Consider the following 16,788-nt stretch of genomic DNA (forward strand, 5'->3'; position numbering starts at 1 on the left):
GGGGGGGGGTACCTGGCATCTATGAAGTCCTGGGTCTCCTTTCACTCTGAGCCTAAGGAGCCCTGTGCACGTCACGCGGCGCGGCGCCCTGAGGCCGCTCCAGCGCGTGCGCGGGAGGGAGGAACTTGCAGGGAGGGGAGGAGCCTGCGGGGGAGGAGGAGCCTATGGGAGGGGGGGAACCTGAGGAGGCAGAGCCTGTGGGGAGGAGGAGCTTCTGGGGGAGGGGAGGAGCCTGCAGGGGGAGGAGGAGCCTGCGGGAAGGGGAGGAGTCTGCAGGGAGGGGAGGGGCCTGTGAGGGGGAGGAGCCTCCACGTGGGAGGAGGAGCCTGCAGGGAGGGGAGGAGTATGCAGGGGGAGGAGGAGCCTGCAGGGAGGGGAGGAGCCTGTGGGGGGAGGAACCTGCAGAAGGAGCGGAGAGTCTTCCCGCAGGACCGTGAGCGGCTGGGACCGCGGCACCCGTGAGATGGTGGCGAAGAGGCTGCGCTCCCATCAATGGGCACTCGCTGTGCGCTGCGCACCTGCCCATGTGCGCACCGCCTCGTCCGACGCTGGCAGCTGGACGCTGCGGTCACCGCCGGCCGTGGGCGCCGGAGCCGGAGACGGAGCAGCTGAACGACTTGCTTGCTCGAGACCACACAGGCGGAAGCCTCTCGGGGCGGCAAGCCTCCCAGTCGGGGTCCGCCTGCTCGCCGACCTCTCCTGGCCCGAGGCCTCCTACCACGCGCCTTCTCCACCCTGAAAGTCCGCTGCTGGGGCAGATGGGCGGCTTCGGGCTCCGAGCGCCGAGCTGGTTTGCCTGAACAATGACGCAGCTGTCTAATTACACTATTGTTCCGGCTAATTTCTGAGCCTCTGTTTATTTTGGAAGCGCGCACTGCCGAATGCAGCCCGGGTACTCTTTATTTAGCTTCGGGAAGGAAGCTATTAGTGGAAGGAGGAAACCATCTTCCTTACAAGGATTCATTCGGAACGCGGACAGAACTCGGAGATGGTCCGAGCGCGCCGGGGCAGGCTTCACGGCCGCAGGGGCATCGCCGGGCGGCAGACCCTCCGTGGGCTCCTTGCCTGGACTCACGGGTCAGACGGACGAAAACCCCTGGCTTCGAAACTGCTGGGGCTGATGAGCCGGTCACTGTGGAGTGGCTGTCAGGAACGCACACGTGTGTACAAATACGTGCCCCTCGTGCGGTCTGATGTTCGAGGCCGTGAAGCCCCAGCAGGCAGGACCGATTCGTGGGAGCTCGGACCACACCCGTCCCTTCAGCATCCTCTCCCCCCCCCGCCGCTCCCCTCCCGCTGCTGCCCCTGCACCTGCTGCCCTTCCCAGCCACACGGCTCCGGAGGCGTCTCCACTGGCCACGTCCACACCCCCACTTCCCGCTCTGCGGTCTGGCCTCCCCCACCACTCGGCTGACACCCCCTGCCTGACACCCACGCCGTCCAGCGGGCGGCCACGCCTCAACAGCACGCTCTGTGCCCCACCGGCTCCCCTCCTTCCCTGCCGCTTCCTTCCTCCTGCACGGTCTCTCCACCCGGGGATGGTTGCTTATACTTTTTCCCCGGGCGGATAGCCGGCCTCCTGGCTGTAGCTGCCATTCATAAACTCTCGCTCCCAAATGAAATCCTTATCTCTTTGACGGTGGCCAACTGCCCACTCACCCTCTCCACCTGGAGGGACAGGAGGAATCTCAAATTTAGCCTGTCCAAAACTGAGTTTTGGACTTTCTCTCCCAAACCACTTGCTCCCCAGTCTGCCCATCTCAACAATGACACCACCATCCACGCAGTTCCTCCTCGGTTCCCCACGCCCCCCCCATTCCTTCCCACTCAACATCCAGAGTTTGCAAAGTGCTTCTGTGTGCTCTGCCATCTTCCCGCCTCCGCCAGGCCAGCCACCAACCCCTCTGCCCTGGGCCATAACCACACACACAGGTGGTCTTCCTGACCCCAAAAGGTCCCCCAGCATGGCCAGTACTCTCTGCAAGACAGAAGTCACCCCCACATCTTTATGTGTCTGCCCGACTGGGCAGAGGTGCCCAGGGAGCTGGGGAAGCGTTGTTTCTGGGCGTGTCTGAGAGGGGTTTCCAGAAGCCAATGGCATTTGAATGGGTGAGAGAGGAAAGGAGTCGCCCTCCCCTGCATGGGGGGCCTCATCTACTCCCCTGAGGACCCAGAGGACAAAAGGTGGCAAAAGGGCCAGTTTTCTCTCATCCCCTCTCCTGCCCTCGAACACCTGAGCTCCTGGTTTTCAGGCTTTCAGACTCAGGTCAGGACTTACAATCAGCCTCCAAATCTCAGGCCTCCAGACTCGGACAGAACTGTGGACAGCAGATCAAAACCTGAGCTGAGATCAAGAGTCGGACACTTAGGGGCGCCTGGGTGGCTCAGTTGTTAAGCGTCTGCCTTCAGCTCAGGTCATGGTCCCACGGTCCTGGGATCGAGCCCCGCATCGGGCTCCCTGCTCGGCAGGAAGCCTGCTTCTCCCTTCTCCCACTTCCCTGGCTTGTGCTCCTGCTCTCGCTGTGTCTCTCTCTGTGAAATAAATGAATAAAATCTTAAAAAAAAAAGTCGGACACTTAATTGACTGAGCCACCCTAAAGAGAGACTATCCTTGATGACATCATCTGAGCACCCTGATTCAGCCATGCCTGAAGCCTAACATATCTCTCATATACCCCACTTTATCAACCAATGACTTTCCTCTTTTTTTTTCTTCAAACTATTTGACATAGGTTTCTATGAACTTTATCATAAATTGCCCGAACTAAAATATTTTTCAGCAGCATTTACAGCTGCCACAAAATGTAATTCCATCATGTCTCACATTATGCACTGAAATTTCATGACTTTTTATTCTTGCTTCTCAAAATAAAGAGACAGCTGGTGGATCATGACAGCTTTGGGGTTGTTTCAATTCCCTGTTTGGGGTAAGAAACAGCCAGAGAGCCAAAGGAGCTTTCCAGAAGTAAGTGACACCTTCTCAGCAGCAGAAAGAATATAAACTGGAGGTCAGGGAGGCAGGGGTGGGGTGGGTGGGGTCAGGGTGCTTGGTTTACCACGACAGTCATCCTGTCAGGGGGCCTGGGCAGGCCTGGTAGATACCAGCTGCCATGTCTCTTCACCACTGGTCAAGCAAAGAAGTCCTAAGCTCAAAGTTGCTGGCAGGAGATTACCTTAGCCACAGGATACTCGTGGTGTGTGGATCTGGAGACCCAGGAGTCCAGCAACAGAACCAACCGAGGGGGTGTCCCTGGAACTCCGGGAGGATGGCCAGTCCAGAGGACACACGCAGAGGCCACACTTCAACCCTTCAACACTGGGACCTTCCACCCCAGGAAGGAGACAGGGCAGGAGCTCAGGGATCAGGTGGAAGGAAGGGTAGTGATGTGGGAAATCACAAACCTGCACGGGAGCGCTTGATCCCGTGTGTGGGGCCTCAGCGACTCGCCCTCCTTGGTGCTTATTGTGGCTTGTACACCTATGTCCTTCTTGTCCCTGTAAGCAGGTTGCTGGCGTGGTCTTCCCAGCCCCACACATCAGCATCCTCAGCCTAACCTAAACACAAGTTCTGGAAGTTCTGTTGTGCTAGGTACTTCATACACACGACCCACTGAATCTTTGCAACAACTTCGGGGGCAGGCAATATTTTTGCTCCTGTTTATAGAGAAGGCAACTGAGGCCCAGAGAGTTTAAGTGATCTGCTCAAGGTTGCCCAGCCAAGAAATGAGGAAGCAAGGACTTGAACCCTGGGAGCCCAGCTCCCTGACCTTCACTCTGTCACCCCCTGCTGGGCGGGAGGCTTCCCATGGGATCCTTCCCGTGCGTGTGGGATGTGCTGATAGGCAGCAGGCTTCCCGCAAGAGAATCAGTGTGAGACCGTTTCATGCAACGTCTCTGAAGCTCTCAGGCTGGGAGACACACTCTGTGCTCGGCCACAAGGCGAGGTGTGTGCCGTGTGGCCAGGGCAACAAAGAGCAGCCTCATTTCTCCTGGGAGGCAATTCACGTTGTCATTCTTATTTCCTTGAGTCGTCCTGGTTCCGCTGCCCCTGGCCATGCTAGGACCCACGGGTTCTCACAGAGAGCCTGAAAAACCCTGGCTTTCACCCAAACCCAAACCCCACCAAATTCCTAGTACTCGGCTTCGCTTCCCTTTACACATAGCTTCCCAATTCTGGGGGCACGTGCCCAGTTCCACAGGAACGTTTCACATCCGAGAAGTACTAAGGATTGGGCACCACAGCCAGGAAGGCCCGTCTGAAACGCACGCCCTGCGGCGGGATTTCTTTTTTAAAGCGGCGACGTTTATAGCTGGCTGTGGACGTCAGCACCAGCATTTCAGTGGCCTGCAACACTCAGACATTAGAGGGCACGCGGGGAGCACCCCGCATTATCTCCTCGATGTTAGATCAAAGGGGACTGTGTCTTCTGCCTTGGATCCTGCCCTGCGTGAGCGAAGAAATTGAGAAAATAATCTCGCTTCATAGGAGTTACCGGTGACACGTCTGAAGCCGCCTTCATGGGCTCCGGTATGCAGCGTGGCAATGGCGAGCCCTCTCTGTACACGAGCTCCCTCCACACGACATCTGGTGGAAGGAACCCCAGCACTGGCCAAGCTCACGCCTTCAGACATGAGGAAGAGGGGGCATTTCCAGCTGTTGGTTTGTCTTCCGTGTCCTGTGACTTCCTGTCCCGCCTCTGCAAGCCAGATTCATTCATAACGGGGATTAGCACGCAAACACAGCCGTGTGCATTCTGGAAGCGGAAACGGCTTTGCCAGCGTGTCTTCGTTTCTCACACCGCAAAAAATTAGGAAGCGGGGAGCCCCTTGGACAACACCTGGGAGCTTCCCTGACTCCCGATTTGTCCTTAGTCCCGTGGACTGGCCCTTGCTCCCCACCGGCCCCCAGTGGAGGTGGAGATGCAGGGACAGGGGCACTCAGCCTGTGCAGTGGGTCAGACCCACCCGCCCTGGGCCCCAGCGTGCTCCTCCGTCAAACGGAGGAAGAAGCCCGCCTTCCCAAGGTTGCTGGAAGCACCAGATGAAATATTAGATTCACGGGGACCTGCCCAGAGTTACACTGAATGCAAATATTGGTGCGTTCCACGTGTGCCATCTGATTACCTGTTTTCCGTGTTCTCTGCCCTCTTCATTGTTCTAGCTCCCCTTCCCTGCCTTCTTTGGATTGTCTTTTTCGTGTATCTACTGAGTGTTGCGCTATAAATTTTACCTGATTTTTAGTGGTTGCCCCAGGAACCTCAATATACGTGTTTAAATTTAAATAATCTGCTCAGAATTGTAATTTGCCTCTCCAAGTGGAATGTAGAAACACAAGCACAGCTCGGTGTCTTCACTTTCCCTCTTTATGTCGTGGTTGTCGTGGGTATGATTACATCTATATACACCCAAAAACCACGGAGATTCGCTCAGTGGTGAGAGTCTTGACCCGCAAACAGATGAGCCCTAGGGAGGTGACCTGCGAGAGTGGGAGTCGGTTAGAAGTGGGATGGGCCGGGGATTCTATGCAGAGGGGATTGTACGTGCAAAGGTCCTGGGGTAGTAAGGATCATGGTGGGTGCCAGGGTGAAGGAAGGCTGGTGTGACTGGGGCCATGGATGGGATGGCCGGGATGAGACAGAAAGAAAGGATTGCATGCCTCTGGATGCAGCCGCTGAGTGGGTGGGGAAACGGGGAAGAAATGAGACTCAATCTCTCATTTCAGGGACTGTGGGCTTTGGCTGAAGCACAGTTTACTTCCTGGACACATGCTTTCACGTATCCTAACATCATTATGGAACACTTATTCCGTGCCAGATGCTTGGATGCTTGTAATAAAATAATGAACAAGTGAAAGATTATTTTTGTTCTTGTGAAGCTTACATTCTAGGAGGGGGTGGGGGAATGCAGGAAATAAACGGGTTATCAGGCAAGGGAGTGGGCGTTTCAGGGACCGCTAAAGGATGATGGTGAGGCAGGGGACTGTGCAAGGGGGAAGGACGTAGTAGAGACTCTACTCAAGCTGGTGAGGGAGGTGACATTTGGCCGAGACCCCCATGATGACGAGGAGCCCATCGAGGAAGGTTTCAGGGAGAGCTCAGTGAGGCAGGACCCAGCTTGGTGTGCGTGTCTGCGGTGCAGGGGTGAGCAGGAGGGGGTGGTAAGAGGTGCAGGAAAGGGGCAGGTCTGGAGCAGTGGACGCAACCCCCCTCCACGGTCCTGTGCGCCCCCAGGATGACAGGTGGAAGCCCTCACTTGGGTACACATTTTGGCCGCTAGATGTGGCCCTGACTCATTTGTCCGTGAGTGCGGGTTGATATGCAGTATACCCTGTGGTTGTGTCTGCCAGGGAGGAGAGGGCCGTGTGTGTGCAATGTGCAGGGCACGTCCTGGGGGCTTCAGAGTCTGCATGGACTCCTGCACGTGAGGCCCCAGGGCAGGGTGCGCATGCACCACATGCAAATGTGCAGGGCTGGGACCCAGAAAGGCTGTCTCAGTGCAGCATGCACGGGCACCTGCTCCCCACTCCACGCCAGCCCGCCCAAAGATTTCTTAACCTGATGGAGGGGCCCCTTGTCCCACCGCTGTTTCAGTTTTCATTTTCCTGACGACCGTGAAGTTGAACACCTAGCCTGCTCAGCAGCTCGGGTGTCTGATGGGCTGGCTCGGCACCAGGGGTGAGGGTCTGAGTCTCAGAAGGGGACCAGGTCCCACCTTCTGCCGGACGCAGAACAGGACGTGTGTGTGTTCCGCAGCGCCCGCCAGGGGCCAGCGGGCACTCGGCCTCTTGCAAAGTCTCCCCCCACAGTGCTGGAGGCAGCCAGGGAAGCTTTCAGAGCAGCAAATTTCCTGTTTCTGGCCGGTATCTGAACATCGAGATCACACTATCGATGCCTGGGTCAGGCCCATGGAAGGTTTTGCTGGAGACGGAGCCCTCCGCATTATTCTCATGTTGCAGAAACCCACGGAGGGTGTTATCGGAGCCTGAGTATGAGAACATAGGAAACGAGCCACAGAACATTAATAACGGTGGAGAACGGCCGCAGGCGGGTCCGCGCAGGGCTGTATCTCCGGGCGGGTACCAGGAAAGGGAGGGGCGCAGGGAAGGAGCTGCAGATAAAGGAAGATTATAATTGTTACTGGGAGAGTCACTTATTAATCCCAGATAAGCAGTTGTTCATTAACACAAAATAAGCCTTAGATTATCTACATTTAAATGGACTAATCTGTTGATTATGAGAACAGAACCCAGTCCCGAGTGTTTTTTCCCCTTTTCCTTTGAATCACAAAATACAATGCGCTGTTTAATTAGTGGATCATGTCTCTATGCACCTGGGTCAGACTTCCAGACCTGGCACGGGGTGCTGTGCATTCTGGTCCCGTTGCTGGAAGGGAGACTGGCACAGGATCCCTTGTAACCTGCTGCTGGCCTCACACGCGTCGGACCAAGAGCGCTCAGGACTCTCAAGTAACAGGAAGGTCCCAACCAGGCCTGTAACCCCCAGCCCCACTCGGCAGTCTTGCTGGAGAGGCCTGCGATCAGGTGCGGGCCTCGCTCCATCCCATCTGCAGGGCCCTCTTTCCAAGCACGGTCACACTCACAGGCTCTGAGCAGACGCGAACGTGGGGGACACTGCTCACCCCATCCCGGCTGTCCAGCAGCTTCCCTCCGTGGCCGCAGCCCCGTCCCCAGGAGCTGCCCCCAGGCTGCCAGGGGACAGCGGCCGCCTCTGCTGGGCCCTGTGTGCTTCGCGGCCTCCATCAGCCCTGTCCAGGCTGAGCTCTTTGGGGCCGGCCATTCTCCCCTGCCAGGGCTCTCGTCCCGTCTTCAACTACAGATGGACGTCTGTTCCATTTGACAGACAGCACTGCCTCCCGGGCCCTGAGCAAGAAGACAGAGGAGAGGGAGGCAGCTGTGCTTGGCAGGACGTGGCGGCAGAGACGTCGCAAGGGACTCTTCTCTCCACGGGAGCTGGTCTGACGCTCAGGACCTAGGACGCCCTGAGCCCCGGGCAACAGGAGGTCTGTGTGGAAAGCACTCAGCCTTCCTGCAGAATCCTTGAGTCCGAGACGCTGGAGGAGAAGACTTTGGTCTTCCTCTGGGTTCCACCGGGTGTCTCACCGGGCTGATGGCAACAGTCTGCAAGGTCTCTGAGGTGCTGGGAAACCTGCGTCCTCTCCCAATCAGCATTTGGGTCACACTCTTCAGGCTGCTGAAGCGCCAAGTTACCTGGCAGCCCCTGATATGGCGGAAAGGCCTCCGGAGGAACCGTGCGCTGGTGGACTCGTGATTTACAGAACGCATTACAGACCATCAGAGAAGAGCCGCACGGCGTCTTGAGCTAGACTGAATTCCCAGTGATATTTGGAAACAAAAAAGCCAACACATGACCATGACCACTAGACTGATTATCAGTTGGGACAGACACGGAATGCACCCTGGCACAGCGTGGGGCTGTAGTCACACCTCATTAGCATAAAATGGGCGCGCTGCATTCGCGGAGCATCGTGTGTCTCCCCTGCCCCCCTTCACTTGGGGGCTTGGAAGATGGCATCAGCTACAAGGTGACAAAATTTAGTCAGCCGGGACCGCCAGACCGCCAAGTGATGAGACGCTGTGATTGCCACCTGAGCGTCACACGTGAATCCAAGTGAATCGCGTCCACCTCACGCATCATCTGGTAACTGAAAGGAGCCTCCTTCTTGATGATTAGTGGGACGTCCCTGAGCCGCTGCGGCTCATTTGCTCAGTAAAGCTGAACGCAGAGGAATTTTGTGTGGCAGGTACCAAGCGGCAGGCTGTGCTCAGACCCGGCACTGGAGCCGTGGGAGTGTGGGGGCAGGGGGCAGAGGGCGGGGGCCCAGAGAGGCCCGTGCAGGGGTGAGGCTTTGGGTGGCGAGTGACCGGTCCAGTGGAGGTTTGGGGCGGCGTTGGGACCCGATCTCGGTTTGAACGGTGCTGTTCTGGCCGCCACGGTCAATGCAACAGGCAGGTAGGTTAGGACAGCAGGGCGGGGCCTGGAGACGGAGAGAGGCAAGTGCCAGAACCCTCACGGGCACTGACTTGTGCTGACGGAGACGGCGGTGACCCTGACGGCTACCCACCCAGCTGCCCACCCAGTGCCACCCTTAGAAGATGGGCCCCTGTGCTGTGGCCTCACAGGACATGCCCCTCCGGACCCTGCACGCCTCCCCCAGACCACAGCTTAGCTTCTCCACCCTGGAATTCCCTGCCCCAAAGTCCCTAAGCTCATGCCCTGCACAGGCATCCTCCCCGGTCTGCCCTCTGAGGACAGATGACACCTCTGGGGTGTTCGGCCCTAGACAGGAGGGCCGCCAGAGAGGGTGCTGTTGGCAGGTGCGAGGCACAGAACCTGGGCTTGAACCCGGGATGTCTACCTGAGTGCAAGGCCTGAGTGCTGAGGTTCAGCCCCGGGGCCCGACGGGCAGGGCAGTGGGCTCCACGCTGCTGGTCAAGGTACATGGCCCCCACCCGCTCCAGGTAGGAGGAGAGACCGGCCCCAAGCACACAGGTCAGGGGGACACACAGAGGTTGGCGATGGTGGGAATTCACACCCTGAACCTGTGCATGAGGCCTCCTGCGCCCTCAGATAGATCGGTGCTATTGCTCACCTCCTTCAAATCGTCTCGGGTGGGGCAGGCTGAATTCCGCCCCCCAAAGATGCCCACTTCCCGATCCCTGCGGCCTGTCATCATGTCCCCTCACCCTGCAGGTGCGGTTAAGTGAGGGCGTTGAGGGGAGACTGCCTGGTGGGCCCAGCAGCGTCCTTGTACGCAGGAGGCAGAGACGAGCGAAGGTGGAGGCAGGGGCTGTGCGCAGCCATTAGAAAGTGGAAAAAACTCGGAACAGAGTGTGTGCACAGCCTTCGGACAGGAACACCCTGCCCACGCCCTGCTCTCAGACGCCTGGCCCCCTGCACGGCGGGGGGACACATTCCTGCTTCTTCAGCAACGGGAAGCCAGTCCACGCGGTGTCCAGGTCTTGGAGGCTGCCCTGCAGGGGGTCCCTGCCCTCCAGACCCCAATAAGCCCCCTCCCCGGTCGTGCCAACACAAAGGTCTCCAGGCTGCCCGACGCCTCCTGGGCGGCCACGATGCTCTGTACTATCCCTCCCAGTGACGTGAATCCATCCAGCATGGGCAGAGCCCCGGGGACACAGCCACGGATTCCCCGCCCAGCCACCACCGATTCACCCACCACCCCCACGTCGTCCCGAGGATGGAAGGCAGGGTGGGACAGACACGTTCTGTGCCTTCAGAGAGCTCAGGCCCTGTCTGTGCGCTGCACAAATGCATGATTACGTGGTAGGACCTCCTTTCCATCGGGTGCTGTCCTAAATCTAGAGCAAACGGTGGACAGCAGACTGGTCAGAGCCAGCCTGGGCCCTGCCTTCAGGGAGGTCGAGGCAGGAGTGTACAGAGCAGGGGTTTCGGTAAATTCACAAGGGTGTGTTATCATCACACAAATTCCAGAATGTTCCATCACCCCAAAGAAAAGCCATCGCTCCCCATTCCCACCTCACCCAGACCCCGCCAGCCACGAATCTGCTTCCCTCTGAGAGCCAGCAGTTTCCCCCGGGGGGAGGACGGTCCCTTCTTGATGAGGGAGGGTGGGGACTGCTGTGCTCGTACCCTCTCGGTACCGCACCCCAGGACCAGAGGGGATGATTAACTTAGTCTCCCATGTTCAAAAAAAGTTTCCTCAACGAGAATTCATTCAGCTTAACTCTGTGCCATCAGCAGCAAATCAACCCCCCCCCCATGAAATACTGACAGGGATCCCAGCTCCTCAGGAATGCATGAAGGGCCCCCAGCTCCCTGCACCCTGATGAAGCAGCCTTCTGACTTAGCTATTCTCTTTATAACAAAGGTTTCTCTTTATAACAAAGGTGAGGAACAGCTTAAATTCATAAGGTTTGAGAAGCCCACGTAGACACCCCGGGGCCTCAACCTGAGGACGCTGGGTTCCCACTCCGAGCCCCGCCCACCATCTCTCGCTCAGCTGATTCAGCATCCTAAGAAATGGGAATGTATAACTGGTTTCACGGGACCGCTTCCAGAAACATTTGGATTTTGTTATTTATCACTTTTGATATCATCCACAGGGTGAAAACAGCCCTGAGGGCCCTGAATGTGGGCGATGGCGTCAAACAGTCTCAACCCCTGTCCGCTTTACGGTCCCGCAGTCCCTCAGCCCACTGGCCCTAAGGGATGCAGAGGGGTCCCTGTCCTACCTTTAGGACCTGTTCTAGATTCTCCAGCTTGGCTTGGAGCTGATGCTTCTCCTTCACGGCCAAATCGCGTTCTCTGGTCACTACGGCAAGCGCGTGGTGGAGCCAAGCATGCTCCGCTCTCACCTACGGGGAGGAAGGGCAGAGAGAAGGGGCTGTTGGCGGCACGCGCAGCGGCTGGCATCGACCACCTCCTCTTCGGGGTTGTGGGGAGCCTTCCCCTCCCTCCCTCGTCCTGGATCGTGGACTCCGCGGTGGGTCCAGTCCTGCCGGGGCGAATGCATGTGCACAACCAGCACCCAGCATCCCCTCCCCCCCTGCCTCCCCCAATCACAGCGGCAGCGATGGGCTTGGGAACGGGACTGTGTGGCCCGGGCCGGCCAGTCAGCGCAACCCCATCCCCTGCATATAGTGATTGCTGGGGAGGGACCCAAGACCCAGCTGCACCCACGGAGAATGAGACATTGGACCGGTAGAGAAGCGTGGGAAGCCTCTCCCTCTTTTGTTCACTGGACTTGGAAAGTTGAGGACACAAGGCTGGAGCTGGAGCCATTGTGGGGGAGAATCCAACTGAGAATGGAGCCAACGAGATGGACGTAGAAACAGGATCCTGAGGACATAATCTGAGCACCTAGATCAAGCTGCGCCTGAAGCTAATATTTCCTTTCCACTCACACAGGCCAATAAATTCCCTTTGTTTGCTTACACCAATCTGAATCATTTCCTGTCCCTTTGAATGGAGAACCCTAACACATGCAAGTGTTATCCAAATTGTTCAGGATACTAATGCTTTTGCCTAAAAATTTCACTTTTGTCTTAAAAGTGCATAAAAATGGTGACAAGCCTCCATGTGTTTTAGGATGATGGAAGTCCTAATAACCTCAGGAGCCGTGTGCACTCTCAGACCACAGCTCCCAGGACCGTGTTCTGACCTTAGGTGGGAGGCACCGTCAACTCTCCGTCTCTCTCCTACGGCTCCTCTGAAAGCAGTAAGGACATGCAACTGAGGAGGGAAGATACCTCGGTTCCTTCCCCATTCGTTTTCACTGTGCAGCATGTTTGAACCCAGCCACAGGCTTTTCATTTCTTTCCCTCCTCCCGGATCTTACGACATGAATTATGGCTTCAATAACACACTGCCACGAGTCATATTTGTCAGCTCCAAAAGATGCCCTTTCTGTTCCAAGCACTCTGTGTACAGACTACGAGCTCAACCTGACAGTTTTTGTGGCGCCCGAAGAAAGGACAGCCCCACGTGGCGCTCCTGAATGGCACGGGGTTGTGGGGAGACTGTTATTAAGGGGTCAGGGAGAGGTCTGAGTCACAGGGGTATTTAAATGCCGTTCTGCTCCAGCGTGAAGCATCAGGCAGCAAGCTTGGAAAAAAAAATTGAAATGCTGCAGGTGAAAAAGTCATGAGCGATTTGAACTCACACTTGAACTCAGACTTGAACCCCAACACTCGGGCACAGGTTCGCCGGAAGCCACCATTTCCCATGTTCTAACTCGTCAAGAGCAACGTCCGGGGCTCCATGGCCAGCCTCCCACAGCAGCCAGCATGCACCCCGATGTAAATCGGGGCTTGCCTCCCTCTGATTGAAACCTTCTGTGGCTGCCATGGAAATTAGAACTGGGTCCAGACTTCTGCACACTTCTGCAGCGTCTGGCCCTCCAGCTGTCCCATCTGACCTGCTGCCCCATACCACCACTCACTCGGGCTGCCCTGGTCCTCCTTTTTATCCCAGAAACAAGCCATACTCATTCCTACCCCAGGGCCTTTGCACGTGCTGTCTGCCCACGGCAAGTACCTATCCCCCCCTTCCCCTGACCCTGGCGGGTCTGGCTCCTTCTCATCATTTATGCCACCTTCTCAAACAGGCCCTCCCACCACGCTCCAGGTGACGAAACCCTTCCCACTCGTCTGCCCCCAGCGCCCTTGCTGCTTGGCCGTGCTTTATTTCCCACAGGCATTTCTCACTATCTGTGCAGCTGTTTATGTTTCCCTGCGGTTGCTCCTCATTAGAGTCGAAGTCCCGGTTGGACACGACTTGTCCTTGTGACCCAATTCTCTGTCACTGGAGCCTGGAAGGGAGCCTGGTGCAGTCAGTGCTCCAGGAATGGGAAGGCACCGGGCGAGCACGGGCACATGCAAGGCGGCTGTGTTCCCGGCCGGATGGATTTTGCTGGTCCCTCCTGGTCTACGGTCCACCCACACTCACGGGCTCCAGGCCTCAGGAGGTCAGTCTCCCAGACCATACAGTTCCTGATGAGCTCTGGCCAGCAGGAGGCACCAGCAGGAAGGCAGGGGCTGAGGAGAGGCAGGTCGGTGTTCCTGCCAGCAACCTGCAGGGGTGGTTTGTGCAGGGAAGCGCTCTCTCGGCAGGCCCGAAGCTGCTGTCCCTGGAACGGCCTGCTGGCAGGGCTGGCTGGTGGCCGGCGACTGGGAGTTTGGATCGCAGTCCACTCCCTATTCCCGATTCCCTAACTGATGGGAGGGCCTGCCTGTGTCCAGACTCTTTGTGCACAGCATGTGGCTTCTGCTGAGCACCTGCTCTCCTTCGGGGAGGCGGGGATTTGGGATGTGCCGGGGGAGTACGACAGCCCCCTCGACACTCCGGGCACCGGGGCTCTGCTGGGCTCCCTGGGACAGCCCTTCACGCGTGCGGTGACGCCTGGTGCTGCTGGAACTGAGCTCGTTCCGGCTGACTCCTACGGGAGGCTCTGGAGGCTGGAGGCTGGCCACCCCTGGATCTTCCTTTCCCTGCACTGACTGTACTTTGTATCTCACTGGTGATGGATCATAGCCATGAACATGCTTGTGTGCTGAGCCCTGCAAGCCTTCCCAGTGAATCACGGTGCCTGGGTGGTCTTGGGGACCCCGACACAGCGTCCTCCCCCCACAGCCACAGGTCCACTAGGAGAGCCTCTCCCTCGCACCCTCTCCCCACAGCCCTGCTGCCCCTGCCCAACCTGCACGCGTGTGTCTGGAGCCTCCAGAACGCGCCGGACCCGCTCTCCCATGGGGACACTACACGTGATGGTCAGCGAAGATGTGGGAGCATCAGGCCTGTCCGGAAACCCTGCACACCCCGCATGGAGCCAAAACGCTGTGCTCTGGTACCTGGAAATACTGCAGGTCACTGCAGTAACGTAAGAGAAGGGGATACTATGGGGGAGACCCGAGTGCACTGGTCTTGCAGTCCGTGTTCTGAAGGGAAGTGGACGAGGAGGAGGGAGGAAATGCAGGGGCATCGGGGCGAGGATGCTCTAGGAGCTGTTGGCATTAAGAGACCTCATCTCACACCAGGACCTCAGTATTTCTCTGCCCTACAAGTCCCCATAGTGTCCCCCACGTGTTTAGCAGAATGAGTAAGGTCATTCGTCTGGTCTTTCCAAGGACGGAAAGATCTGTTGGTGGGCGGGGAGGTGGGTGAGGCGGTGACTGGGGATTGACTGAGGCGGGCTGAATAACGACCCCGCGGAGGCGTCCGCGCCCGCGTCCCCAGAACTGGGGACTGCGCTCCCTTACACGGCAAAACGACTCTGCAGAGCTGAGTCCGGGCCCTCGTCCTGGACGGTCCTCGCAGGGCCAGTGGGATCACAGGGGTCCTCACAGGAAGGAGATATGGGAGCATCAGGGTCAGAAAAGGCAGATTTTTGAAGATGTGGTTCTGCTGGCTTTGGGTGGAGGAAGGGCCCACGAGCCAAGGCCTGTGGGTGTTTCCAGGAGCTGGAAAAGGTGAGCAGATGGCTTCTCTCCTAAAGGGGTGCAGCTTGCCCACACCTTGGTTTGGGAACTTCTGATGCCAGGCAGCCTGGTGACCCAGGTGGAGACTCCGGGTGACGCTGAGCCGAAATCTCTGGGGCACAACACAATCTCGTGAACGCAGGACTTCCTGAGAAAAGCTTTGTCTCCTCTTCTTGCAGTAACAGTGAGGATGCTCAGGGATGGAACAGCCACCCTGTCGTGGACATCGTAACAGTCGTGGCCTGGGGTGCCTGGGCGGCTCAGTCGGTGAAGCGTCTGACTTCGGCTCGGGTCAGGCTCTCTTGGGTCCTGGGTTCGAGTCCTGTGTCGGGCTTCCTGCTCAGTGGGGCGCCCGCTTCTCCCCCTGCTCCTCCCCTGCTCATGTTCTCTCTCTCTCTCTCTCTAATAAATAAAATAAAATCTTTAAAAAGCCCACAACAGTCATGGCCCCAGCAGGATGGCACTGGGGGTTGGGGGCAGGAGCTGTGTCCTTGTCTCGGGCTCTGGACGTCCTGCTGCATGAGAACAATAATGCTCCCGGTGTTCAGGCCACCGCCCTCGGGTCCCTGCTGCACGCAGCTGGACAGAATCCCAGATGACCAACCCAGCAGAGAAGATGTTCTTTCTGGTTTGGAAACAGCTGATCCCGCCTGGAAATACATGCCTCCAAATAAAAAGCACTGAGGGGCTGCTGGCCCGGCTGGCGCCTCAGCCTCACCCGCTGCCCAGTGGCTTTTCCAGCCCTGCGGGTGCCAGGAGCCTCCATGGAGGGGCCCACGGGCTTACGGGTTACCCGGCCCTTCTGCCCGCCGCCAGAGCTCGAAGCTAGTCACGTCCCCCAGAGAGAGCGCTCCCGGGGGGCAGCGCCCGCCCCCGCCACACCGGCACTGGGACCAGAACATCCTCCTGGGAACCGAACCGGGGCTGGAGAAAGAAGTCTCAGAAGAGCAAAAAGGACAGAAAAAGGTTTCCTCTAAGACACAGAACTGTGACCCCACAAAAAACAAAGATAGGAAATAGGAAAAGTTCCTAGATGTTCAAAGTCAGGGGCCCAGACGATTCGTCCTTTGCTCCCGTCTGATGGGAAGCTGTGCGCGCTCATAGAAGATTTTGTTTTGAGGAAAGACAGATGGTACAGAGGCACGAGCCGTGGGCCAGGGGCCTCTCCCTGCAGCCAGGGTCCCCAGCCCCACAGACCCCAGACGTCTGTACCGGTGTCGCCCTCTGAACGCCCATCATCTCCTATTAGAGGAAGAGGGAGAACAGCTGGTGAGTTGAATGACCCCCGTTCACACCAGGGACTGAGGACTGGACCCACTGAACACCTTCTCCACACGGTGTCCTGGGTCCCCAGCTCAACCTTTCCTTGCACAGGGGAGTCTGCCCCGCAGAGATCGACTGGATATTCCAGAGAAGCCCACACCAGACTTTGCACCAAAGTGACAGTCATTTCTGGGCAGGCTTCAGGGAGGACATGAACTACGCATCTCTCTGCTTCCATAATTAAAGCCCAGGTCATTAATACTTCTTCATTAATCAGGGCTCCCAAGAAGCAGATTGCAACCCCAAGCCAGACACAGATGGGGGCACTGGGAATTTCCAGACCTCATCCTGAGAAGCAGGAGGGTTCCTTGTGTCTCTGTAGGGATGGCTCCCCCACCCCATGAATCTGGTGCTGTGCTTCAATACTCATTTCAATGACACTAACCAGCCCGGCCCTTCACCTCCCCTAGTTACCCTGGTACACACACACCAGCCCCTAGGACAGTCTGCTGGGAACTGCTGTTTCCCCA

The 16,788-nt window shown here is 57.6% G+C and overlaps 2 protein-coding genes across 11 annotated transcripts in view; both read right to left on the reverse strand.

The window, feature by feature from the left end:
• The window catches only part of RIMBP2 (RIMS binding protein 2), a 78,619-nt gene extending 67,249 nt beyond the window's left edge, over positions 1-11,370 (reverse strand). For all 10 annotated transcript variants that reach the window (XM_073888863.1, XM_073888855.1, XM_073888853.1 and 7 more), the window contains exon 1: positions 11,252-11,370. The gene's annotated coding sequence lies outside the window, so the exon portion shown is untranslated. The remainder of the gene's footprint in view (positions 1-11,251) is intronic.
• STX2 (syntaxin 2) overlaps positions 11,325-16,788 on the reverse strand; it is a 204,110-nt gene continuing 198,646 nt past the window's right edge. Inside the window, exon 12 of the transcript XR_012376980.1 lies at positions 11,325-11,374. The gene's annotated coding sequence lies outside the window, so the exon portion shown is untranslated. The remainder of the gene's footprint in view (positions 11,375-16,788) is intronic.

The sequence above is a fragment of the Callorhinus ursinus genome, unplaced genomic scaffold (assembly GCF_003265705.2).
Source record: "Callorhinus ursinus isolate GAN/ISIS: 27379988/994484 unplaced genomic scaffold, GSC_fseal_2.0 scaffold97, whole genome shotgun sequence".
Taxonomy (NCBI): domain Eukaryota; kingdom Metazoa; phylum Chordata; class Mammalia; order Carnivora; family Otariidae; genus Callorhinus; species Callorhinus ursinus.